This window comes from Staurois parvus, unplaced genomic scaffold (genome assembly GCF_062004578.1).
Source record: "Staurois parvus isolate SC_StPar_1 unplaced genomic scaffold, SC_StPar_1.0 ptg000431l, whole genome shotgun sequence".
NCBI lineage: Eukaryota > Metazoa > Chordata > Amphibia > Anura > Ranidae > Staurois > Staurois parvus.
In genome coordinates this window covers 681,995-708,942 of record NW_028318227.1, presented here as the reverse complement: position 1 = coordinate 708,942, position 26,948 = coordinate 681,995, and the positions used below count along the sequence as shown (strand labels likewise).

General features: G+C 42.3%; 1 protein-coding gene across 3 annotated transcripts in view; it reads right to left on the bottom strand.

The window, feature by feature from the left end:
• Positions 1-26,948, bottom strand: part of PLCB4 (phospholipase C beta 4) — a 569,741-nt gene that overhangs the window by 406,156 nt on the left and 136,637 nt on the right. For all 3 annotated transcript variants that reach the window (XM_089687591.1, XM_089687592.1, XM_089687593.1), the window contains exon 2: positions 26,183-26,240. The gene's annotated coding sequence lies outside the window, so the exon portion shown is untranslated. The remainder of the gene's footprint in view (positions 1-26,182; positions 26,241-26,948) is intronic.

Genomic DNA, 26,948 nt, shown 5'->3' with positions numbered 1-26,948 from the left:
TGTCCAGACCGGAACGGGGGTGAAAGTGTCCAGACCGGAACGGGGGTGAAAGTGTCCAGACCGGAACGGGGGTGAAAGTGTCCAGACTGGAACGGGGGTGAAAGTGTCCGGATTGGAAGTGGTTAAACATGTCCATTAAAAAATCAAATTTTGACATAAATTTAGGCCAAAATGTATTCTGCTCCGTGTATTTGCTAAAAAAAAAAAAAATCCCAATACGTGTAAATTAATTGGTTTATGTGAACGTTGTATCGTTTACAAATGGCGGTATAGACAATGGGATTTTTAAGGGTTAACAACAGCACTGCGGGAGGGAATCCCCCCTTCAACACCAACTGTATTGATGGGGGAATCGAGCAATTTCCATTCCTTCGACCTTTGGTGGAAGGAAAGAAAATCGAATCACCTATATCCCGCTGAAGCCCTCTACCAAAGGGAATGCCGTCACACACTAGTCATTAGCAGTAAATGGATTGCAGTTCCATTTCCTCCGATTACCGAGAACCAATAAAAAGACTCTTATCTAAACATTCCCACAATAACTGATTTGTGTAATCCCAACAAAAGCCCAGCCCGGGCCCCATCCCGCGCCAACTCTCCGCCAAAAAAGTTCTGTAAAGAAGCGCCTTTGCCGTCGTGCGGTCTGCCCGCCTCCCCGGCCGTCTCCTCTCCATTGTCGTCGTTAGAATTTCTCCCGTATCTGAAACAATGTTTTCATCCCCCGGAGTTTGCGGAAAGCAGATAAGGACGCCAATTACAGCGCGCTCTTCGCCAGACTCTTCATGTTCACCACAAAGAGCTATGAATGCAAATAGGCTTTGAATATACAAATTAAAAACACTAGTCTAAAACCGCGCGGAGATTTGCATTAAGCAGAGGAGTATTATCAAGAGGCGCAGATTATGTTTCCATTTATCCTCCAAACTGATTCTCCTGTAATGAAAATGTCCCTATTTTGTCTCTAATTACCCAATGAGTTGTGAGAGCGGGGGGTGGGGGGTAATTTATAATTTGGACAATAAAACATTCAGCGACGCATATTGTGAAATTTCTCATCATTTACTCTGATTTTACTTTCAGAAAAGAAAAAAAAGTTACAAAATTGACCACGCTTTCTCGTTACATTGTAGCTGTCGGTACATTTATATTAAAGTGTTGCTGAACCCGCAGCAGTGAGATCAGTCTGTATCAGGGGCGGACTGACCATTTGGAAACTTGGGCACTGCCCGAGGGCCCGGGGTCAGTAGGGGGCCCCGTGAGATGCCCCTGGTACCTTTTTCATAGGCTTTTTTGAGTTTGGGTAAGGACAAAGGGACCCCATGATCCCCTATTGCCCGGGGGCCCCATGAGTTGTCAGTCCGCCTGTCAGGGTCAGGGTATTACCAGAAATGTGTGGGAACACAGGTGCAGTCAGGGCTGGAGAGGTGGAATGGTCAGGTAGGCCGTCTGGTACTGTTAAGCACCGCCTGGCGGCGTGTCTAGCAGCCCACAGCACGGGGTCCCTCAGGGCGCGGGGTCTAAGTCCCAATCTGCTTATTCACCAGGGCCCCTGATGGTGGGGATGGACTTGGAGCAGACTGAGACCAGGTCGTCACCCCTGAGTACGTCCGGCAATGGTAGGGAGCGTCGTCAGAGGTGTGCGGGGAAAGGAGCCTGACGTGAAAAGGCTGGCAGACCTGGTAACAGGGACAGATCCGTGCGGGATGGATGGATGGATGGATGGTCTGGGTAGCATAAGGCAAAGTCAGGCAGCCCAGGTTAGCAATGTGTGGGCAGTGAGGTACCGGAGGAGCAGGCAGAGAATGGTCAGGGTCACAAGCCGGGTTCAGTAACTCAGAGAATGGTCAGGCAAGCCAGGGATCAAGCAGGAGATGGTCAGAAACAATGCAGAGGTCGGCAACAGAAGATTCACAGGATACCAGGTACAGGGGCTCATGGGAAACAAACACCAAGGCACTGATTGCAGGCCTGGTCCTGCTTAAATAGACCTCCTGCAATCAGCCTCAGGTGAAGGCTTGATTGCAGGAGTCAGATTCTGGCTGCTGAGAGCACCCGCTGGCCAGCACTGGTACTGCAGCCCACACGGCAGGTGAACCCCAGTACCACCTGTGCTGAGCCCATTCCTGACACCGCCCCTGGTCTGTATAGGCAAGTAAAGCTCTGAAGAAGGGAGTACGTCACCCGAAGCGCGTTAGCTCGCCCTGCTGTTAGATTACTGTCTGTTCGGACTGTCACGCTAGTTTCCAGCTTGTATTATGAGTCCTGGTTTGTGAGTATACACTTTTGTCATTTTAACCTCTTGGGGCCTTGATGCTGAGCGGCCGCACATTTGTGTGCAATCCTCCCAAGACATTCTGCTCCCTAGTTCCCCGTGTTACCTCCTCCCATGCTCGCCTCCAGGACTTCTCCCAAGCTTCTCCGATCCTATGGAAATCCCTACCCCAATCTGTCAGGGGTTCTGCATCCTCCAAGAGCAGAAAGAGAACTCCTACAAGCTTTGACCAGTGCTCAGCTGGACACTGATAGAAGTCACAAGACTACCATATACTGCTGATAAGAAAAGGTATTTAGCAGTTTATATTTAGTAAAATAATTGCATGTCCATGTTCTGTGTCCTGTGGGGTAACACATATATTGAATGCAGAGTCCGGAGAGACCAGATATAGTGAATGTAGGGTCCGGGGAGAGCGGATATAGTGAATGCAGGGTCCGGGGAGAGCGGATATAGTGAATGCAGGGTCCGGGGAGAGCGGATATAGTGAGTGCAGGGGCCGGGGTGAGCGGATATAGTGAATGCGGGGTCCGGGGAGAGCAGATATAGTGAATGCAGGGTCCGGGAAGACCGGATATAGTGAATGCAGGGTCTGGGGAGAGCAGATATAGTGAATGCAGGGTCCAGGGAGAGCGGATATAGTGAATTCTGGGTCTGGGGAGACTGGATATAGTGAATGCAGGGTCCGGGGAGAGCGGATATAGTGAATTCAGGGTCCGGGGAGACCAGATATAGAGAATGCAGGGTCCGGGGAGACCAGATATAGTGAATGCAGGGTCCGGGGAGAGCAGATATAGTGAATGCAGGGTCCGGGGAGACCGGATATAGTGAATGCAGGGTCCGGGGAGACCAGATATAGTGAATGCAGGGTCCGGGGAGACCGGATATAGTGAGTGCAGGGTCTGGGGAGACCGAATATAGTGAATGCAGGGTCCAGGGAGACCGGATATAGTGAATGCAGGGTCCGGGGAGACCGGATATAGTGAATGCAGGGTCCGGGAAGACCAGATATAGTGAATGCAGGGTCCGGGGAGAGTGGATATAGTGAATGCAGGGTCCGGGGAGAGTGGATATAGTGAATGCAGGGTCCGGGGAGAGCGGATATAGTGAATGCAGGGATCTGGGGAGACCAGATATAGTGAATGCAGGGTCCGGGGAGAGCGGATATAGTGAATTCTGGGTCCGGGGAGACCGGATATAGTGAATGCCGGGTCCGGGGAGACCAGATATAGTGAATGCAGGGTCCGGGGAGACCAGATATAGTGAATGCAGGGTCTGTGGAGACCAGATATAGTGAATGCAGGGTCTGGGGAGACCAGATATAGTGAATGCAGGGTCTGTGGAGACCAGATATAGTGAATGCAGGGTCCGGGGAGACCAGATATAGTGAATGCAGGGTACTGGGTTTAGTAACACTTTAACTCATAGTATTCCAGCACATATTACAAAGTAGCTGAATTCCTGGAGTTCAACTTTAAGGCTGGGTTCCCACTGGTGCCACTTGGGATCGGACTTGTGAGACCCCCAAGTTGCATGACATGTGAAATCCCATGTTAGTCAATGAGAGCTGTCTTAGCACTACTGAAGTCGCTCCGACTTTAGAAAAGGTTCCTGTACTACTTCATGGCGACTTCTAGCCAACTTGTGCCCATAGACTTTAATGGTCGCCTCCTAGTTGGATCCTCATCTATATTGATGTGATTTGGATCCAACATTACAGGCAGATTACCTGTAGCTGATGTTCTCATTGGCCAAAGGCAAAGTTGCATGGCATGAAAGTCGAGTCCAAGTCGCATCAAGTAGTACTCAAGTTGCATCAAGTCGCCCGCAAATCGCCAGGAACTCTCCTGGCAAAGTCGCACCATAAGTCACGCAACTTTCAGGTCGCAGTAGTGTGAACTGACACTTATGATCCTCCAGTGGACTACACTTATCTTTAGGGGTGCAGCAATACTGGTATCGGTATTGGTGCCGATACCGAGTATTTTCACGAATATTCGTATTCGTGAAAATGCTCACGATACCGCAAACCGATACTTTGCGGTGCGATTTGAGTCTATACAAATTGCACCGCAAAGATTAGCATGCGATTTGAACAGGAATGCGATTCTTGTCCAAATCGCATGCGGTTTCCTCACTGCCCCTATGTGAACCCAGGCTTGCCATAGCCCAAGTTCACACAGGAGCGGTGCGGGAAACCTTCTTGCACGCATCCCATGCTGAGAGGAGAGTGGGCGCGCGGGGGGAGTATACTATGGTGGCAGATGGTCCATATTCTCAAAAGTAGGAGAGGAGAGAAAGCAGCTGGGATTTGAAATCCTCACCACTTTCTCTCCTCTCCTTGCAGGGATGACAGATCGGGCTAGAAGCCTTTTGATTGGTCAGCACTGTCACATGGGCGATGCTGACCAATCAGATGCCATCTAGCCTGAACTGTCATCCCTACAAGGAGAGGAGAGGATTTCAAATCCTCAGACCGGTGAAGCAGCTTTCTCTCCTCTCCATGCAAGGATGACAGTTTGGGCTAGACGGTTTCTGATTGGTCAGCCCCCCCCATGTGGCAGTGTTAACCAATCAAAAGTCCTCTAGCCTGAACTGTCATCCCTTTAAGGAGAGGAGAAAAAGCCCCTTCACCGGTCTGGGGATTTGAAATCCTCACCACTTTCTCTTCTCTGCTTGAAGGGATGACAGTTTGAGCCAGAGAGCTTTTAATTGGTCAGCACTGTCACATGAACGATGCTGACCAATCAGATGCCATCTAGCCCAAACTGTCATCCCTGCAAGGAGAGAAGAAAAAGCTTCTTCACCAGTCTGGGGATTTGAAATCCCCACAGCTTTCTCTCCTCTCCTTGCAGGGATGACAGTTTGGGCTCGATGGCATCTGATTGGTGATTCTTGAACGAGCGTTTTTAACACTTTTTTTTACCAACTTGCTGCTGGGTATATTAAAAATGCAAAACACATCAAAATCATAGCACGTGTGCGGTTTTTGTGCGTTTTCACTACATTTCAGGCCTGGTTCACACCAATGCAATTGCTTTTGCATTTTGTCTGTTTTGCAGTGCTTTTTGCATTCTTGAACGAGCGTTTTTGACACTTTTTTTTTTTGACCAATTTGTTGCTGGGCAGATTAAAAACGCAAAGTGTATCACAAACGCGTGAAAATGCATCAAAATGCACACTACATGCGTTTTCTGCAGTGTGTCTATTGAACCAAAAACGCACACATTTTGCGTTCAAAAAAGTCCCTGACCCTTTCCAAAAACGCAGAAGCTCAAAAAAGCATAGATGTGAACGCGCCCCATAGGAAACCATGTTACGTAGACTGTAGTGCGTTTCTGCAAAAAGCCCTCAAAAACGCATTGGTGTGAACCAGGCTTCAATGGGAAGGTGCATTTTGGTGATTTTTTTTTTTTTTTAACTTGCCAAATATGCACCAAAAATGCAGTAAGCAGGATTTTCAACACCGCAAAGGAAGCACAACGGACATACATGGGATTTAAAGGGATATATTTTTCTTGAGCTGTTCTGCTTTTTTTTTTCTCTTTTCTTTTCTTTCTTTTTCAAATACAAGCGCTGAAAAACTTCTCAGTGCCTATTGGCCGAAAAGATGCTGAAAATAAATATCCATATTCATTTAAATTCATGATATTAATTAAAAAGTCGAATATAATACAGGCAGCACAGTGGCTAAATGGTTAGCACTTCCACCTGGCAGTACTTGGGTCAATGGTTCGAATCCCAGCCACAGCACCACCTGCCTGGAGTTTGCATGTTCTCCCTGTGCCTGCATGGGTTTCCTCCAGGTACTCCGGTTTCCTCCCACACTCCAAAGACATGCTGGTAGGTGAATTGGCTCCTGTCTAAATTGGATGACAGTTCGAGCTAGAGAGCTTTTAATTGGTCAGCACTGTCACATGAACGATGCTGACCAATCAGATGCCATCTAGCCCAAACTGTCATCCCTGCAAGGAGAGGAGAAAAAGCTTCTTCACCAGTCTGGGGATTTGAAGTCCCCACAGCTTTCTCTCCTCTGCTTGCAGGGATGACAGTTTGGGCTAGATGGCATCTGATTGGTGATTCTTGAACGAGCGGTTTTAACACTTTTTTTACCAACTTGTTGCTGGGTAGATTAAAAATGCAAAACGCATCAAAATCGCAGCACGTGTGCGGTTTTTGTGCGTTTTCACTACATTTCAGGCCTGGTTCACACCATGTATGAATGTGAGTTAGGGACCTTAGATTGTACGCCCCTTGAGGGTTAGGGACTGATGTGAATGTACAATATATATGTAAACTGATGGCGCTATCAGGGGCGGACTGACAACTCATGGCCCCCCCTGGAGGAGACAAGGGAGCTAGAGTGCAGGAGGTCATGGGAGGAGTGGAGAGTACGGTTTGGGTGATATTTGGAGACAAGATCGGTGATGTAATTTGGGGCAGAGTTATAAATGGCTTTATACGTTATGTTAATACACTTATACAAGTTTTCTTGGATATGTGAATTTTGTATATACATGTGGATATTGCACTTTGTTGACTCTTGCACGCTAGGTGAGCGCAGCTCCTTTATTTATATATATTGCATATGGTCTTTGAGATCACACCCTACTAAAAGCAGGAACTACCCATCTTTCTACTTTTTTGTTTTTTTTATACATTTTCATTTTATTTTATTTTTTACATTTTTTTCACACCTCTCCAGGGGTGGACTGACAACTCATGGGGCCCCCGGGCAATAGGGGATCATGGGGACCCTGTGTCCTTGCCCAAACTCAAAAAAGCCTATGAAAAAGGTACCAGGGACATCTCATAGGGCCCCCTACTGACCCCGGGCCCTCAGGCAGTGCCCGAGTTTCCAAATGGTCAGTCCGCCCCTGGGCGCTTCATAAGTACCTGAAATAAATAAATAATACAAATTATATATAAAATTGTTTTATTATATTTTTATACATTTTTTTTTAATTAAAAAAAAAATGCCCGTTTTGGTTTTCGGACAAATGCATCCTGAATTTTCGGTTTCGATCCAAGAATTTGCATTCGGGTGCACCGCTAGTTATGGCGCTGTTAAGCAATCCCAAAAGAGACAATTTTCGTTCATTTTAATTGCATAGGAGCCAATGGCAAAGTCTACACTGAGAAGGGTTAGATGTCCAAAGAAATAGAAAAGAGCAGTGCGGGGAAAGGCTGACATGTAAAGAAAGGCGGGTTTGAGACGGTTCTGATGCTCGGGTCCTGATAACTTGCCAGTTTAATCAAATGCTCACTAAATAAAGAAACAGTTTCCTAATCTCTTTTATATTGCCTTCTGAGCTCTTATCTGTTGGAGCAGCCAGAAGTCTTACTGCGCACAGCGGCACATTCCCCTTACATAGAAAGGTGGGGGGCAGGGGCGGACTGACCATTTGGAAATTCGGGCACTGCCCGAGGGCCCGGGGTCAGTAGAGGGCCCCATGAGATGCCCCTGGTACCTTTTTCATAGGCTTTTTTGAGTTTGGGCAAGGACACAGGGGCCCGATGATCCCCTATTGCCCGGGGGCCCCATGAGTTATCAGTCCGCCCCTGGTGGGGGGTCATTGCCATTTGTGCCTACAAGTGCCGGCAAGGTGCCGGTGGATTCCGTACAGCCAGAGCTGACAACTAAGTCATGGACTGCATGCATGTAACAAGATACACGCTTCCATGTTGGGTCATTTAAAATGTCTTACAGCTTTGACATGTTCCCTTTAAATGTTTGACAAATTACTAATACCTGGGGAACAGCTGATGGAAATGTAAGAGTACATCATGGTCCTACACCTCATTATACCCCATGTCACGGGGTGTAGGACCCCAATATGTGGGGAACAGCTGATGGAAATGTAAGGGTGCATCATGGTCCTACACCTCAGTACACCCCATGTAATGGGGTGTAGGACCCCAATATGTGGGGAAGAGCTGATAGAAAACGTAAGGTACGTCATGGTCCTATACCTCATTATACCCCATGTAACGGGGTGTAGGACCCCAATATGTGGGGAACAGCTGATGGAAATGTAAGGGTGCATCATGGTCCTACACCTCATTATACCCCATGTAACGGGGTGTAAGACCCCAATATGTGGGGAACAGCTGATGGAAATGTAAGGGTGCATCATGGTCCTACACCTCATTATACCCCATGTAACGGGGTGTAGGACCCCAATATGTGGGGAACAGCTGATAAAAATGTAAGGGTGCATCATGGTCCTACACCTCATTATACCCCATGTAACGGAGTGTAGGACCCCAATATGTGGGGAACAGCTGATGGAAATGTAAGGGTACGTCATGGTCCTACACCTCATTATACTCCATGTAACGGGGTGTAGGACCCCAATATGTGGGGAACAACTGATGGAAATGTAAGGGTACATCATGGTCCTACACCTCGTTATACCCCATGTAAATGTAACGGGGTGTAGGACCCCAATATGTGGGGAAGAGCTGATGGAAATGAAAGGGTACATCTCATTATACCCCATGTAATGGGGTGTGGGTCCCCAATATGGGAAGTTCTCTCAGTATGTTGCTAGGGAGCTTGGTATGTCCATCATTCTGGTTTCTTGGGTAGTATCTAAGGCTATAATGCAGTGGTCTCCAAATTGCGGCCCTAAGCTAGACTTTTTCCGGCCTTTGGGGCACTATACCTCCCACTGACATCAACAATGGGGATTCATTCCTGCTACAGACACTAATGATGGGGCACTATTCCTCTCACTAATATCAATGATGGGGAAATATTCCTGCCACAGAAACCAACAATGGGGCACCATTCCTCCCAATGATATGAGGCACTATTCCTCCCACTGACACCAACAGTAGGGCATAATTCCTGCCACTGACACTAATGATGCAAAAAAAAATCTGAAGAATATATTTAAAAAATATCTATTTTTAAAAATATATATTTTTGAAATATATTCTTCAGATCTTTTTTTAATATATAAAAAAGTAATTTTAACATATATTTTTACATATATTCGTAAATGCATTCCAAAAATGTAGATTTGTATTTTTAAAGACATACAGTATATTTGACACGTATTTTTAAAAATATTTTTCAGATATTTTGGAGATAACCTTTTGCTGGATTTTCCATTCTGAAGTGGATCAAGTCAACCAATATGTGGGCTGATACCTACGTGGATCAAAATTCGTCTGACATATATTTGAAATACTACAATTTTGGCCATATTCAATATATTTCAAAATATATATTTTGGTTCAATAGAGGGCGGTCGACATTCGGCCCATGTGTACACCAGAATGTCTTTCAGAAGCAAGCCAGACCCACATGGAAGAAAAATATATTTGAAATAGTACAATTTTGGCCATATTCAATATATTTCAAAATATATTTCAATAAACATGTACAGTGAGGAACAGAAGTATTTGAACACCCTGCGATTTTGCAAGTTATCCCACTTTTTTGACAGCTTTTGACAGCTCAATGGTCTTGCCCATGGTAGTAGTTGGCGTCTGACTGACTGTGGGGTGGACAGGTGTCTTTAAAGAGCTCAGACAGGTGCTACTAAGTTAGATTAATGAGTGGAGTAGAGGTGGACTTTTTAAAGGCGCAGTAACAGGTCTTTGAGAGCCAGAATTCTTGCTGTTTCTTAGGTGTTCAAATACTTATGTTCAGCCGTGCGAGACAAATACATTCTTTACAAATCATACAATGGGATTTCCTGAATGTTTTTTTAAATTCTGTCTCTCAGAGTGGGAATGCACCTACAATGTGAATTTCAGACCCCTCCATGATTTCTAAGTGGGAGAACTTGCAAAATCGCAGGGGGTTCAAATACTTCTGTTCCTCACTGTATATACTGTATGTTGAAATGCGTATTTATTACAAAATATATGAAAAATATTTTTAAAAATACATTTTCAAATATACTTTAAAAATACAAATCTACATTTTTGGAATGCATTTACAAATATATGTAAAAATATATGTTAAAAAATGTAGATTTGGCATATTGTCTCTATTCCTTTTAACACAGAGAGAGTTAAATGACGAAAAAAAAAATATATAGGTATTAATAAAATGGAGCAACCGATATAACAAAGGCTAAGCAGAGAGAGTTAAATGACAAAAAAACAAAACAAAAAAAAAACAAGTTGTTAATAAAATGGGGCAACCGATACAATAAAGGCTAAACAGAGAGAGTTCAATGACTAAACAAAAAACAAAAAAAAAGTAATAAAAATGGGGCAACTGATACAATCAAGGCTAAACAGAGAGATTTAAATGACTAAAAAAAAAAAAAAAAAAAATGTTATTAATAAAATGGGGCAACCGATACAATAAAGGCTAAACAGAGAGAGTTACAAGACTAAAAATTCAAAACAAAAAAAAAACAGTAATAAAAATGGGGCAACTGATACAATCAAGGCTAAACAGAGAGATTTAAATGACTAAAAAAAAAAAAAAAAAGTTATTAATAAAATGGGGCAACCGATACAATAAAGGCTAAACAGAGAGAGTTACATGACTAAAAAAAAAAACAAAAAAAAAACAAGTTGTTAATAAAATGGAGCAAATGATACAACAAAGGCTAAGCAGAGAGAGTTCAATGACTAAACAAAAAACAAAAAAAAAGTAATAAAAATGGGGCAACCGATACAATCAAGGCTAAACAGAGAGATTTAAATGACTAAAAAAAAAAAAAAAAGTTATTAATAAAATGGGGCAACCGATACAATAAAGGCTAAACAGAGAGAGTTACATGACTAAAAAAAACAAACAAACAAAAAAAAACAAGTTGTTAATAAAATGGAGCAACCGATACAACAAAGGCTAAGTAGAGAGAGTTAAATAACTAAAAAAAAAAAAAAAATTATTAATAAAATGGGGCAACCGATACAATAAAGGCTAAACAGAGAGAGTTACATGACTAAAAAAAAAAACAAAAAAAAAACAAGTTGTTAATAAAATGGAGCAAATGATACAACAAAGGCTAAGCAGAGAGAGTTCAATGACTAAACAAAAAACAAAAAAAAAGTAATAAAAATGGGGCACCGATACAATCAAGGCTAAACAGAGAGATTTAAATGACTAAAAAAAAAAAAAAAATGTTATTAATAAAATGGGGCAACCGATACAATAAAGGCTAAACAGAGAGAGTTACATGACTAAAAAAAACAAAACAAAAAAAAAGCCAAGTTGTTAATAAAATGGAGCAACCGATACAACAAAGGCTAAACAGAGAGATTTAAATGACTAAAAAAAAAAACCAAAAAAAAAAAGTTATTAATAAAATGGGGCAACCAATACAATAAAGGCTAAACAGAGAGAGTTACATGACTAAAAAAAAAAACAAAAAAAAAACAAGTTGTTAATAAAATGGAGCAAATGATACAACAAAGGCTAAGCAGAGAGAGTTCAATGACTAAACAAAAAACAAAAAAAAAGTAATAAAAATGGGGCAACCGATACAATCAAGGCTAAACAGAGAGATTTAAATGACTAAAAAAAAAAAAAAAAGTTATTAATAAAATGGGGCAACCGATACAATAAAGGCTAAACAGAGAGAGTTACATGACTAAAAAAAACAAACAAACAAAAAAAAACAAGTTGTTAATAAAATGGAGCAACCGATACAACAAAGGCTAAGTAGAGAGAGTTAAATAACTAAAAAAAAAAAAAAAATTATTAATAAAATGGGGCAACCGATACAATAAAGGCTAAACAGAGAGAGTTACATGACTAAAAAAAAAAACAAAAAAAAAACAAGTTGTTAATAAAATGGAGCAAATGATACAACAAAGGCTAAGCAGAGAGAGTTCAATGACTAAACAAAAAACAAAAAAAAAGTAATAAAAATGGGGCACCGATACAATCAAGGCTAAACAGAGAGATTTAAATGACTAAAAAAAAAAAAAAAATGTTATTAATAAAATGGGGCAACCGATACAATAAAGGCTAAACAGAGAGAGTTACATGACTAAAAAAAACAAAACAAAAAAAAAGCCAAGTTGTTAATAAAATGGAGCAACCGATACAACAAAGGCTAAACAGAGAGATTTAAATGACTAAAAAAAAAACCAAAAAAAAAAAGTTATTAATAAAATGGGGCAACCAATACAATAAAGGCTAAACAGAGAGAGTTACATGACTAAAAAAAACAAACAAACAAAAAAAACAAGTTGTTAATAAAATGGAGCAACCGCTACAACAAAGGCTAAGTAGAGAGAGTTAAATAACTAAAAAAACAAAAAAAAACAAAAAAAAAATTATTGATAAAATGGAGCAACCGGCTAAACAGAGAGAGTTAAATGACTAAAAAAAAAAACAAGTTATTAATAAAATGGAGCAACCAGCTAAACAGAGAGAGTTAAATGACTAAAAAAAAGAAGAAAACAAAGTTATTAATAAAATGGAGCAACCGATACAACAAAGGCTAAACATCTAGCACAGTGTGGCTCGTGACTAATGAGAGCACAAACAGCGGCATCTTAAAGGAAATAACTCCAACGCTAGTCTTGTGTTTTTCATACTTGTCATCTCTCATACCTTTCATCTAAGTTCTATCTGTGATAATGGCATTAAAATATTCCTTCCAGCAAGGTTATCCGTCCTCCCGAGTAAGTCAATGTTCTTGATAAAAGGAACGCCATTTCCTCGCCTTGCTTTGTCGCTTTCTTTCTTTTTTTTTGTACAAGTAAACCCACTGTGTCCCGGGTGTGATCTATGTTCTCTCGTACATCCAGATGTGCTGTAATCTCCCAGGGTGCCCATCAGGGGACTGACACTCATCCCTCCAGATGATTATGCGGCACTAAGCCTGACAATAAGCGCCATTTGACAGGTATTTATGGGTAAATAAAGCGTTATGTCATTAGCGACTTTAACAAGGTTTTTAAAAGTTTACGTGAAATCTGTTGACAGTCGGAGTAACTCAACCTAGACTTAGTGCAAATCCGTGTATACAGATATAATCGCATGCATCTTAGGACAGGATTAGAGATTTTTACACAAAGATTAGGCAAGAATTATGAATACGTTGTGCTTTGGGCTTACCTACACTTAGGGCTAAGCTGCATTTTTACAGCCCCCTAACTGCTTCTTTTTAAACTGCAAAGGCGGAGTACAGGGGGCGGAAACATGCCATGGCCGCGATGCATTCCATCGAAAAATATACCTCCTTCCAGGTAGGGGCAGTTTGTACTCCCCACTGCAGGTGGCGCTTGACCGAAGCTGCAATGCAAAAGGGGAAGGAAGTTGTGAGGAACTTGGTTCCCCTATGACCTCCTGCTGTCACAAGGAAACAGCTGTCCAATTGGACGTTGGTGCCCCATGTGACTTTAGCGGCCATCTTGGGTCAGGTAAATGTCTATAAACATCAAAAGCTTACTTTGGCAGGTAACAAACAGCCTAGGTGGGATTCAAAGGGTTGCTTCTTATTACACCTAAGATGAGGTTTATGACTCTCTGATTAGTGACTGCTGAAATATATGTCTAGATTTTGTGATGTCCTCTGTGATGGTCTTCTTCGAATAAACTTCGACTTTCCCAGCTAGTCAATTTTGCCAAGAGACAAATATCCTAAATGGGATCCAATGGGCCACTTCCTTTTACACCAAAGATGAGGTTTATGATTTTCCAACCAGTGACTGGTGAAATATATTTGCCTGAGTATTGTCACGTCCTCTATGATGGTCTTCTTCAAATAAACTTTGACTTTCCCAGCTAGTCAACTTTGTCAGATGACAACAGCCTGAATGGGATCCAATGGGCAGTTTCCTTTTACATCTAAGATGAGGTTTATGATTTTCCAACCAGTGACTGGTGAAATATATTTGCCTGAGTAGTGTCATGTCCTCTGTGATGGTCTTCTTCAAATAAACTTTGACTTTCCCAGCTAGTCAACTTTGTCAGGTGACAATAGCCTGAATGAGATCCAAGTTACTAGTAGCTAATAAAGTTGATGAATTTCCGACCAGTGACTGGTGAAATATATTTGCCTGAATGGGACCATGTCCTCTATGATGGTCTTCTTCAAAAAAATCTAAGCTAGTTAACTTTACCCGGTGACAAATAACCTAGATGGGATCCAAAGGGCCACTTCCTTGATCAATTGAGGTAAGGTTGAAGACTTTCCAACCAGTGACTGTGAAATATATTTGCCTGAGTAGTGTCATGTCCTCTGTTATAGTCTTCTTTGAATAAACTTCGACTTTCCCAGCTAGTCAACTTTTGTCAGGTGACAATAGCCTAAATGGGATCCAATGGGCCAATTCCTTTCACACCAAAGATGAGGTTTACGACTTTCCAACCAGTGACCAAGGAAATATATTTGTCTGAATAGAGTCACATCCTCTATGATGGTCTTCTTCAAATAAACATCAACTTTCTCAGCTAGTTAACTAGTAGCTAATAAAGTTGATGAATTTCCGACCAGTGACTGGTGAACTATATTTTTCTGAATGGGATCATGTCCTTTATGATGGTCTTCTTCATAAAAACATCTAAGCTAGTTAACTTTACCCAGTGACAAATAACCTAGATGGGATCCAAAGGGCCACTTCCTTTAACAATTGAGATAAAGTTGATGACTTTCCAACCAGTGACAGGTGAAAAATATTTGCCTGCATGGGATCATGTCTTCTATGATGGTCTTCTTTGAAAAAAACATCTAAGTTAGTTAACTTTGCCAGGTAAAAAATAGCCTAGATGGGATCCTAAGGGACGATTCCTTTTACAATATAGATAAGTTGGTGACTTTCCAACCAGTGACTGGTGAATATATATTTTCCTGAATGGTATCATGTCCTCTATGATGTCTTCTTCAAAAAAACATCTAAACTAGGTAACTTTGCCAGGTGACAAATAGCCTAGATGGGATCCTAAGGGACAATTCCTTTTACAATATAGATAAGTTTATGAATTTCTGACCAGTGACTGGTGAAATATATTTGCCTGAATGGGATCATGTTCCCTATGATAGTCTTCTTAGAAAAAACATCTAAATTAGTTAACTGTGCCAGAAGACAAATTACCTAGATGAGATCCAAAAGGCCGCTTCCTTTTACAATTGAAGTAAGGTTGATGACTTTCCAACCAGGGACTGGTGAAAAACATTTGCCTGAATGGTATCATGCCCTCCATGATAGCCTTTTTTGAAAAAACATCTAAACTAGTTAACTTTGCCAGAAGACAATTACCTAGATGGGATCCAAAAGGCCGCTTCTTTTTACAATTGAGGTAAGGTTGATGACTTTCCAACCAGTGCCTGGTGAAAAATACTTGCCTGAATGGGATCATGTCCTCTATGATGTCTTCTTCGAAAAAACATCTAAACTAGTTAACTTTGCGAGAAGACAAATTACCTAGATGGCATCCAAAAGGCCGCTTCCTTTTACAACTGAAATAAGGTTGATGACTTTCCAACCAGTGACTGGTGAATATATATTTTCCTGAATGGTATCATGCCCTCTATGATAGCCTTTTTCAAAAAAACATTGAAACTAGTTAACTTTGCCGCCTGACAAATAACCTAGATGGGATCCAAAAGGTCTCTTCCTTTTACAATTGAGGTAAAGTTGATGACTTTCCAACCAGTGACTGGTGAAATATATTTTCCTGAATGGGATCATGTTCTCTATGATAGTCTTCTTCGAAAAAACATCTAAACTAGTTAACTTTGCCAGAAGACAAATTACCTAGATGGCATCCAAAAGGCCGCTTCCTTTTACAACTGAAGTAAAGCTGATGACTTTCCGACCAGTGACTGGTGAATATATATTTTCCTGAATGGTATCATGCCCTCTATGATAGCCTTTTTCAAAAAAACATTGAAACTAGTTAACTTTGCCGCCTGACAAATAACCGAGATGGGATCCAAAAGGTCTCTTCCTTTTACAATTGAGGTAAAGTTGATGACTTTCCAACCAGTGACTGGTGAAATATATTTTCTTAAATGGTAACATGTCCTCTATTATGGTCTTCTTCGAAAACACATCTAAACTAGTTAACTTTGCCAGGTAACAAATAGCCTAGATGGGATCCTAATGGACAATTCCTTTCACAATATAGATACGTTGAGGACTATCCAACCAGTGACTGGCGAAATATATTTTCCTGAATGGTATCATGTCCTCTATGATGTCTTCTAATCTAAATAAGATAACTTTACCAGACGACAAATCACCTAGGTGGGATCCAAAAGACCACATCTGAAGTAAGGTTGATTACATTTCACCTAGTGACCTGTGAACGATATTTCTGCGAAGACTGCATTGAGATAATCATTTATTTATGTTACTGTATGCATTTTACTAGTTGCTTTCTGGCACAACATGTGCCTTAATTATATGGATGGGTGTTTTTTTTTTTTTTTTGTATGTCTCTCTTCCTTGGCCATTGGGCTGTTGGGAGTGTGTGGGAGAGTCTCAATTGCCCTCATTATTAATTTTTTTTTTTTGGTATATAAGATTGTGGCCAGCAAGTCTTCCTTGGCCATTGGGCTGTTGGGAGTGTGTGGGAGAGTCTCAATTGCCCTCATTATTAATTTTTTTTTTTTGGTATATAAGATTGTGGCCAGCAAGTTCTTGCTTAGCTCCGAGGAAGGGGGTTCTGCCACCGAAACGCGTCAGTTCATCCGCATCACAGACTCAGCATTTGTGACTGTTTTTGTGGACCTTTTCACACTGCTTTTACACATCGTTAGTTTGTGAGTATATTCATTTGTCTTTAAAAAAAAACGTGGTCTACCACGTTAATACACGATGAGCGTGCGCCCTTGTTTTGTTCTTCCTTATAAGATAATCGGGTGTTCAGTGTGATGGTGGTCTTCACCATGCTTACCATCTTAGTAAAATTCATGGTACACGTACTGTACAGTCAGTGCCACAAACCTACACGTCAAGCACAAGCAATCTGACCAGAGTGTGGACACGTATGATCTCCACGGAGATCAATGCCCTCTGCCGTGACATCCATTGATCGCAAAGTGAACGCACCCTTAAATGTAATGCACACGCGACATAATGGTACATTTCTTCCCTTTATTTTTCCAAAGCAAATTGGTTTTGCCGAGCAAACGCTTTACTATTTTGCTTGCAGTCAAATCAGAAGTGTTGTGTGCCTCTAGGCTCTCCGGCGATGCTGTCTGTTTATTTGTTTGTCTAGTATCTGTACACTGCAGGGGAAATAAAGATTCTTTGGAATCATAAATATACGTTCTCTACAGGCTCAGGCAAATAACCTGCAATAAAAAATTACATAAAGAAAAAACTAATGGGAATGGAAACTAGTTTCATAAGCAGTGTTGTCTGGAAGTATTACTAATAGAGAATGTTTTTAACTCTCCAAGTATCTGCACAGAAGTCTCAACGTTTTTATGGATCTGAACACCCCTTTTTTTTTACTACGGGCGCAAGCACGCAGCTGCGTTACAGATCAGTGTGCTGCCTTCCAATCGATGAAGAGAAATCTGCAGCTGGGGTCGTATGTATGGACTGTATTTTATGCTGCATAAAGCTAAAAAATTTTGATAACCGTTAGATCCGCCTGCATCCTAATAACGAAAGGACGCTTGGCAGCAGAAGCTGCTTGCTTCCCGGAAATAGAAGGATGCTTGGTTGCAGAAGCTGCTTGCTTCCCGGAAATAGAAGGACGCTTGGCAGCAGAAGCTGCTTACTTCCCGGAAATAGAAGGACGCTTGGTAGCAGAAGCTGCTTGCTTCCCGGAAATAGAAGGACGCTTGGTTGCAGAAGCTGCTTGCTTCCCGGAAATAGAAGGACGCTTGGTTGCAGAAGCTGCTTGCTTCCCGGAAATAGAAGGACGCTTGGTAGCAGAAGCTGCTTGCTTCCCGGAAATAGAAGGACGCTTGGCAGCAGAAGCTGCTTGCTTCCCGGAAATAGAAGGACGCTTGGCAGCAGAAGCTGCTTGCTTCCCGGAAATAGAAGGACGCTTAGTTGCAGAAGCTGCTTGCTTCCCGGAAATAGGACGCTTGGCAGCAGAAGCTGCTTGCTTCCCGGAAATAGAAGGACGCTTGGCAGCAGAAGCTGCCTGCACTCTAGCAATAGAAGGACGCTTGGTAGCAGAAGCTGCTTGCTTCCCGGAAATAGAAAGACGCTTGGCAGCAGAAGCTGCTTGCTTCCCGGAAATAGAAGGACGCTTGGCAGCAGAAGCTGCTTGCTTCCCGGAAATAGAAGGACGCTTGGCAGCAGAAGCTGCTTACTTCCCAGAAATAGAAGGACGTTTGGCAGCAGAAGCTGCTTGCTTCCCAGAAATAGAAGGACGCTTGGCAGCAGAAGCTGCTTGCTTCCCGGAAATAGAAGGACGCTTGGTTGCAGAAGCTGCTTGCTTCCCGGAAATAGAAGGACGCTTGGCAGCAGAAGCTGCTTGCTTCCCGGAAATAGAAGGACGCTTGGTTGCAGAAGCTGCTTGCTTCCCGGAAATAGAAGGACGCTTGGCAGCAGAAGCTGCTTGCTTCCCAGAAATAGAAGGACGCTTGGTAGCAGAAGCTGCTTGCTTCCCGGAAATAGGACGCTTGGTAGCAGAAGCTGCTTGCTTCCCGGAAATAGAAGGACGCTTGGTTGCAGAAGCTGCTTGCTTCCCGGAAATAGAAGGACGCTTGGCAGCAGAAGCTGCTTGCTTCCCGGAAATAGAAGGACGCTTGGTAGCAGAAGCTGCTTGCTTCCTGGAAATAGAAGGTGCTTAGTTGCAGAAGCTGCTTGTTTCCTGGAAATAGAAGGACGCTTGGTTGCAGAAGCTGCTTGCTTCCCGGAAATAGAAGGACGCTTGGCAGCAGAAGTTGCTTGCTTCCCGGAAATAGAAGGACGCTTGGCAGCAGAAGCTGCTTGCTTCCCGGAAATAGCAGGACGCTTGGGTGCAGAAGCTGCTTGCTTCCCCCCAAATAGAAGGACGCTTGGCAGCAGAAGCTGCTTGCTTCCCGGAAATAGAAGGACGCTTGGTTGCAGAAGCTGATTGCTTCCCGGAAATAGAAGGATGCTTGGTAGCAGAAGCTGCTTGCTTCCCGGAAATAGAAGGACGCTTGGTTGCAGAAGCTGCTTGCTTCCCAGAAATAGAAGGACGCTTGGTAGCAGAAGCTGCTTGCTTCCCAGAAATAGAAGGACGCTTGGCAGCAGAAGCTGCTTGCTTCCCGGAAATAGGACGCTTGGTAGCAGAAGCTGCTTGCTTCCTGGAAATAGAAGGACGCTTGGCAGCAGAAGCTGCTTGCTTCCCGGAAATAAAGAACACTTGGCAGCAGAAGCTGCTTGCTTCCCGGAAATAGAAGGACGATTGGTTGCAGAAGCTGCTTGCTTCCCAGAAATAGAAGGATGCTTGGTTGCAGAAGCTGCTTGCTTCCCGGAAATAGAAGGTCGCTTGGCAGCAGAAGCTGCTTGCTTCCTGGAAATAGAAGGATGCTTGGCAGCAGAAGCTGCTTGCTTCCCGGAAATAGAAGGATGCCTGGTAGCAGACGCTGCCTGCACTCTAGCAATAGAAGGACACTTGGTAGCACAAGCTGCCTGCACTCTAGCGATAAAAGGATGGCTGGTAGAACAAGCTGTCTGCTTCCTAGCAATAGAAGGGCACTTAATGGCAGAAGCTGCCTACTTCTTAGCAACAGAAAGACGTTTGATGGCAAAAGCTACCTGCTTCCTAGCAATAGAAAGCCACTCAGTGGCAAAAGCTTCCTAGCAACAGAAAGATGCTTGGCAGCAGAAGTTGCCTACTTCCTAGCAATAGAAGGATGCATGGCGGCAGAAGCTTCCTGCTTCATAGCAACAGAAGGACACCTGGTGGCAGAAGCTGCCTTCTTCTTAACATTAGAAAGATGTTGGTGGCAAAAACTGCCTGCTTCCTAGCAATAGAAGGCCACTTGGTGGCAGAAGCTGCCTGCGTCCAAGCAACAGAAATAAACTTGGCAGCAGAAGCTGCCTGCTTCCTAGCAATAGAAGGACACTCGGCTGCAGAAACTGCATACTTCCTAGCATTAAAAGGACACTAGGCAGCAGAAGCTTACTGCTTCCTAGCAACAGAAGGGCATTTGGTTGCAGAAGCTGCTTACTTCTTAGCAATAAAAAGACGTTGGTGGCAAAAGCTGCCTGCTTCCTAACAATAGAAGGCCACTTGGCAGCAGAAGCTGCCTGCTTCCTAACAATAGAAGGCCACTTGGCGGCAGAAGCTGCTTGCTTCCTAGCAACAGAAGTACACTCAGCAGCAGAAGCTGTCTGCTTCCTAGCAATAAAAAGACGTTGGTGGCAAAAGCTGCTTGCTTCTTAGCAATAGAAGGCCTCTTGGCGGCAGAAGCTGCCTGCTTCCTAGCAACAGAAGTACACTCAGCAGCAGAAGCTGCCTGCTTCCTAGCAACAGAAGTACACTCAGCAGCAGAAGCTGCCTGCTTCCTTGCAACAGAAGTACACTCAGCAGCAGCAGCTGCCTGCTTCCTAGCAAATATGAGTTCAACCAATAAAAAAATAATAAATAAATAGAAAACCTCCAGTAATGTATCACTGGTGTGCTTACGATGATGCCTGACCTATAGGCAAACTATGCCAATTTCACCAAACTTCACTTTGAAAAGCCTTAAAAAGCAAAGTGAAAAGAATTTTGAATATACTTTGTTCCATTTTGAAGGTATTTCACTTTTTTTTGTCCATGTGATGTCATCATGGGGTCTTCTAGGATCCCTCAGTTTTGAAAATGCTTTGCATCATTTCAAAGATATTTCATATGTTAGACCAGGGTTCCATGGAAGCCTAGGGTTCCTCTGAAGGTTTCTAGGAGTTCCTTAAGCAATGAGCAATTTCTGCCTCTCAGATAAGTTCCCACTGACACCACTGATTTTTTTTAGCTATCTGTAAGGGGGGAATTCTTCCCAAAGACCACAAGCATAAGGAGCATTTGTCCCACTGACCATCACATTAATGTACCATGGGTTGCAGATATAGTAATTTGTAGCAGGGGTTCCTCGAGACCGGAAAGGTATCTTTAAGGGATCCTCTGTGTTTAAAAGGCTGAAAAGGGCTGGGTTAGACCATGGGATGTCATCATGAGGTCTTCTAGGATCGGTCACTTGTGGTTGCCAGTGGGAGGGTTCCTTTGGAGGTCGCTAGGAGTTCCTTAAGCAAAGAGCAATTTCTGCCTCTCAGATAAGTTCCCACTGACACCACTGATCTTTTTAGCTCTCTGTAAGGGGGGAATTCTTCCCAATGATCACAGGTGTGAGGAGCATTCTTCCCACTGACCATCACATAATGAAACATGGTTTGCAGATATAGTAATTTTTAGCAGGGGTTCCCTGAGACCGGTAAGTTATCTTTAAGGGATCCACTGTGTTTAGAAGATTCAAAAGGGCTGGGTTAGACCATGGGATGTCATCATGAGGTCTTCTAGGATCGGTCACTTGTGGTTGCCAGTGGGAGGGTTCCTCTGGAGGTTGCTAGGAGTTGCTTAAGCAATGACCAATTTCTGCCTCTCAGATAAGTTCCCACTGACACCACTCATTTTTTTTTAGCTATCTGTAAGGAGGAAATTCTTCCCAAAGACCACAAGTGTAAGGAGCATTCTTCCCACTGACCATCACACTAATGTAACATGGGTTGCAGATATAGTAATTTTTACCGAGACCGGAAAGTTATCTTTAAGGGATCCTCTGTGTTTAAAAGGCTGAAAAGGGCTGGGTTAGACCATGGGATGTCATCATGATGTCTTCTAGGATCGGTCACTTGTGGTTGCCAGTGGGAGGGTTCCTTTGGAGGTTGCTAGGAGTTCCTTAAGCAATGTGCAATTTCTGCCTCTCAGATAAGTTCCCACTGACACCACTGATCTTTTTAGCTCTCTGTAAGGGGGGAATTCCTCCCAATGATCACAGGTGTGAGGAGTATTCTTCCCACTGATCATCACACTAATGAAACATGGTTTGCAGATATAGTAATTTTTAGCAGGGGTTCCCTGAGACTGGTAAGTTATCTTTAAGGGATCCACTGTGTTTAGAAGATTGAAAAGGGCTGGGTTAGACCATGGGATGTCATCATGAGGTCTTCTAGAATCGGTCACTTGTGGTTGCCAGTGGGAGGAGCAGTCAGCAGGCTGCTCTACCTGTCATTCAAAGGAAGTGGAGGTAGGGCTATATTAGCAGGCAGGCAGCTGTGTGCAGTACCCACTTAAGAAGCCAGCTTCGACATGTATCCCTGATAGCCAGGCTGCAGAACAAGGGGCTGGAAGACACTGAACCCCATGCAGCCTGGAAGTTACCCAACAGCCATTGACTGTCAAGAACAGAAGCAGCACAAAAAAAAAAAAACAATGTTGCCTTGCCCTCAAGGAAATGTCACATCCTAGAAACACCCAATTGATGAGGTTAAACTTCAACTCTGGATGAGATAAAACTTGACCAAAGTATGAGAGACCCCACGGGCACCTTGAAGTCAGCAACTGATGCCTTACGATGTAGGCCGAGGGCATGATCTTAGACCAGGCCTGGATGTTTTAAGGCCGAACCACTTTGAGAAACCTGTTTTACTTGTTGAAAAACATAACTCACCGCGTACTTCAGAAGATTCCTAGACCACACATTTTACTGGCAAAACCTGTATATCGAGTTTACACATTTTTAACCTGCTAATTTTAGAAAGCCAGAAAGAATCGGGTTATCTGTTGTGTACACACTTATTTCTCAGCAAGATAAACTTGTCTGAACGTTGGAGATTTATGAGAACCTGGCTAAGGAAGGACTGCAGGGCAAATTACACTTCATGAGCTCCTTCTGACAGCTACCTATAGTTACATAGACAAGAGATGAAGAAGAAAATGGTGCATCCAAGATACAGAAGGCAAGACAAGTGTCTTTCTTATGGTTCGTGAGACACCCTGGCTGGTATTCAGCCAGGTATTACTAATTAGTCCTCATGCACACGGGACGTTTTTACAGCGGCTGTTTTTAGCTTTTGACATTTTTTCTACAGCTAGTAAACCCCCCAGCATGTTATCCTATGTGTCCATGCACACAGACTGTAATCAATGTTTTTTGGCTGAAAAAAAACCCCAAAAACTAGTGTGTTTCTAGAGGAGTTTTCTAGCTGTAAAAACGATCTAACGCTGAAAAACGCAGTAAAACGGCACAAACTGGTGTTTTTTTTATGTTTTTTGACAAAAAAAAACCCTTTTTTGGTACAAATAAAAAAATGCTCTAACGCTGAAAAACGCAGTAAAACTGCACAAACTGGTGTTTTTTATGTTTTTTGACCCAAAAAAACCCTTTTTTTTTGGTACAAATAAAGAAATGCTCTAACGCTGAAAAACGCGGTAAAACGCGGCAAACCAGCGGTTTTTGATGTTTTTTGTCCAAAAAAGAAAAACTGTTTTTTTAGTAAATATAAAAAAGCAGGAAAACGCAAACGCGGGAAAACGCTAATGCAAAAATTCTAAAAAACGATGAAAAACGCACGTTTTTAGCCACTTCCTGTCCGGACACTTTTACCCCCTTCCTGTCCAGGGCAATTTTCAGCTTTTAGCGCTATCACACTTTGAATGACAATTGCGCGGTCATGCAACACTGTACCCATATGAATTTTTTACCATTTTTTTGAGACAGATAAAGCTTTATTTTGGTGGTATTTATTCAACGCTGGGATTTTTATTTTTTTTGCTATGTAAATGAAAAAGTCCAAAAATTTTGAAAAAAAGTGTTTTTCTTATAAAATTTGGCCAATAAATAGTCTTTCATCATAAATCTTGGCCGAAATGTATTCCGTTATATTTTTAGTAAAAAAAAAAAAATAAGCCAAATTACTTTATAACCAAAAATTATAATTTTTAAACATTTTGTTTACATTTTTATTTTATTTTTTTATATTATTATTTATGTTTTTTTTTTACATACTGTCACCCTAGCAGTACAGTGTCACCATGGTGACACTGTACTACTTGTGTGGGGTGATGAAGATTTTTTTTTTTACAGTGATTGCTTTTACACCCATATAGAATGTTAAAGCGATCATTTCTCCTTCTCTCTGGCTGCATTCTTGCAGCCATTAAGAAATACTGAGTGAGCTGTGATTGGTCACAGCTTGTCACATGGTACAAGGCTGTTGTGAATCGCCTTGTACCATGTCAACTTTGTGATCATTCACAGATTTCACATGTAGTAAGCAATTATGTCACAAGTGACATCTTGCTTACTACTTTGCATGAGATCACTGATTGGCATATCAGTGATCACATGATCGTGACCTCGTATAGAGGTCCCGTCCGACGATCGGTGTTTCACTGTGTCCGGAGGACACAGCAGGCACCGTATCGCAGTGCCGCGCTCTCCCAGGGAGCGCGCACAGCTAGAAATGGCGGGTGCCGTTTATGAATGGCAACCCGCCCCTGCAGTGCCACCGTCCGGCCGTTTATAAACAGCAGGCAGACGGCAAGTGGTTAATGTTACTTTACACAGCTAACGTTACCAGCATTATCAAAACGTCCCATGTTACATAGTTATTCTGGCTGAAAAAAGACAAAAGTCCATCCAGTTCAACCATTGGAAAAAAAAAAAGTTATAATCCTACACCCACAGTTGATCCAGAGGAAGGCAAAAAAAACCCAGCAAAGCACGAACCAATCTGCTCCTGCAGGGGAAAAAATTCCTTCCTGATCCCCCGAGAGGAAATCGGATATTCCCTGGATCAACTTCCTCGTGGTGCGCATGAGGAATTATGGTCGGTGAGACACCCGGGCTGGCTGGTATTCAGCCAGCTATTACTAATGAAATGCATTCCTGGAAAATGTAATTAAACTGTGTCTCAACCCAAACACTTAAAGTGGAACTTCAAACTCTCAATCTACACGGACTATTTTAAATCCTTAACATTAGTAAATGGATAGAAAAGTATATTGTATTTTCGCACAGTGGCTAAGTGGTTAGCACTTTCGCCTGGCAGTACTGGGGTCATTGGTTCAAATCCCAACCAAGGCACCACCTGCCTGGAGTTTGTATGTTCTCCCTGTGCCTGTGTGGGTTTCCTCCGACACTCCAAAGACATGCTGGTAGGTTAAATGGATCCTGTCTAAGGCTGGCCATACACTATACAATTTTCTGCCCAATTTCCTTTAGATTTACCTTGAACTATGTAGTGCAAGAGCCTGCCTAATTGGATACAACTGAAAGTGTTATTTAGGTTTGACCTCATATTAATTGGTTTTTGGAAAATCTAAAGCAAAATTCTCAAGACATTTGTATAACGTATGGCCAGCCTTTGGCTAGGTTCACACCTATGCAGGCTGCGTTTGAGCCATTTGTGCATTGCGTTTTTGATGCATTTTGCGTTTTTTTCCTTATTTTTCTTGTTGCTAGGCAGATTTAAAATGCAAAACACATCAGAAACACATTAGAAACACCGCAAAAACACAATACATACTTTTCTGCAACATTTCCACTGAAGTCTATAGAACCAAAAAGGCAACTTTTTGCGTTTAAAAAAAGCCCCTGATCCTTTCCACAAAAAAAAAACGCAGCGGGTGAAAACGCTGAGATGTGAATGTGTCCCATAGGAAATCATGTTAAATGGACTGTTTCTGTAAAACGATGCGGAAACGCTTAGGTGTGAACCTAGGGTGAGTTGACATTTATACACGCAGGAGGAGAATGAGTCAGGTGCACCCTATATATGTTCACAAATTTTATATACTTTACAATGTGAAAAAAATTCCATTTATAAACATGTATGCTTCAAACAAAACAAAAAAAAAAAATAGAATTGACCCCAGACCATTAGATTTTCATTTGAACATTTCACAAATACTGAATTTAAAATTTCATAATACACACTGGATTTTCAGGACCCCGAAAAGCTGGGGATCAGGGTAGCTAAGGAGCCTCGGAAAGGCAAGAGCAACCTTTAAGTCGGTAGGATAGGCAAAACATCTTGTCAAAGATGCCAACCACTAACCTTGAATATGCAGATCACTGATTTTCTGTAAAGCTCATGGTAGGAAATCCATTCTTCCCTGAAATTAAAAGAATACATTGTGTCAAGTAATATGACAATGATGATACAACATCATATATAAAAAAAGAAGCAAGCAAGTCCATCCAGAGCGGGAGAAAAAAAAATGATATACAATCGTATATACACACAATCCTACACCCACAGTTGATCCAGAGGAAGGCGAAAAACCCCCAATTAAGCATGATTTAATTTGCTCCAGCAGGGGAAAAAAATTCCTTCCTGATCCCCCGAGAGGCAATCGGATATTCCCTGGATCAACTTGACCTATAAATCTTAATATCCAGTTGTATTTGATGTATTTAAAAAAGAATCCAGGACTTTTTTTAAAACAATTAACTGAGCTGACCAGAACGAGCTCTTGAGGGAGTCTATTCCACATTTTCACAGCTCTTACTGTGGAGAAACCTTTTTGCATATGGAGGATAAATCTAAGTTCCTACAGACGTAAGGAGTGGCCCCTTGTCCTCTATGATGATTTTACAGTGAATAACTCGATATAAACCGAGTTTACTATATGGACCCCTTTTTTATACATGGCAATTATATTCCTCCTTTAATCTCCTCATTTCAAAAGAGAATACATTCAGTTCCTCTAATCTTTCCTCATAACTGAGCTCCTCCATGCCTCTTATCAGTTTGGTTGCCCTGCTCTGCACTTTCTCCAGTTCCCCGATATCCTTTTTGTGATCATGATGCATCCTGGAAC